The sequence below is a fragment of the Mandrillus leucophaeus genome, unplaced genomic scaffold (assembly GCF_000951045.1).
Source record: "Mandrillus leucophaeus isolate KB7577 unplaced genomic scaffold, Mleu.le_1.0 Scaffold314, whole genome shotgun sequence".
NCBI classification, from domain to species: domain Eukaryota; kingdom Metazoa; phylum Chordata; class Mammalia; order Primates; family Cercopithecidae; genus Mandrillus; species Mandrillus leucophaeus.
Genome location: NW_012103299.1, coordinates 1,809,314 through 1,810,207, shown reverse-complemented (window position 1 = coordinate 1,810,207; position 894 = coordinate 1,809,314). Strand labels below are relative to the sequence as shown.

Sequence of the window (894 nt, the reverse complement as noted above, 5' to 3'; positions counted from 1 at the left end):
GAACAAAAGTGAGAAAAGAGGAGTGGGAAGGGGCGAAATCGAGTTCCTGGCTCCTCGGCCGTCGGTTTCTTCTTGCCGGTGGAAGCGGGTAGCACGGGGGAACCGAGAAGTAGTCGTGGAAGACTCGCAGGCGGGGACGGGGCGGTTTCCCAAATAACGGGGGCTCGGGGAAGGGTGTCCTGGCCGAACGTTGAGGTCCCAGCACCTTTTGAATTTGTATGGCGCTCTGTGGGTTGGTACCCCGAATCTGGGCTTCCTCTTGCCTGCCCACCCGTGTCTTCCCTAAAATCATGGGACCCCATTATTAGGGGTGGAGGCGGTAGTTGTGGCAAACCGAACTGAGATTAGAGGCGAGGCGTCCTGATGGAACGCCTGGAAAGAAGAGATAAACGCTGACCTTAGTTCAGGGGGCGTGGATTTCTTTCATTTTCACGGGATTACTGATTCAAACAATACTACTTATCAAGATCCTGCCTTTGGGTATCTTAAATCGTCCTTAGGCGAAAGTGAAGTGTAAATGAGTGAAACACCGTGCTTTTTCTAATCTAGAATTTGGGACATTGACCACGCCCAACATTCTTGGCGGTTACTTTTCCAATCTCAGCCAAACTGTTAATGGTCCCTTTAGAATTGTGCTTCGTGCTATGATGCCTTAAAATTTTTATCATCCTGCTTGGGCCTTTCGAAAGCTTATTTCTGCCTAAGAAGCTGTTTTAACTATCTGCTCCATTTTTATGTCAGACTTTCTTTTTTTAACATCCTGGGTCAGCTTTTGCTTAGCACGAAAAAAAAAAAATTTTTAAGTTGAAATACCTAAGAAAGAGATGTTCTGCAGCTTGGGATTTGCATTTAAATATATTCTCATACACTGCTGGTGGGAGTGTAAATTGGTTC

At 46.5% G+C, this 894-nt stretch overlaps 1 pseudogene; it reads right to left on the bottom strand.

Annotated features, from left to right (window-relative positions):
* Positions 1-302, bottom strand: part of LOC105544986 — a 27,477-nt pseudogene extending 27,175 nt beyond the window's left edge.
* Between the last annotated feature and the right edge of the window lie 592 nt (positions 303-894).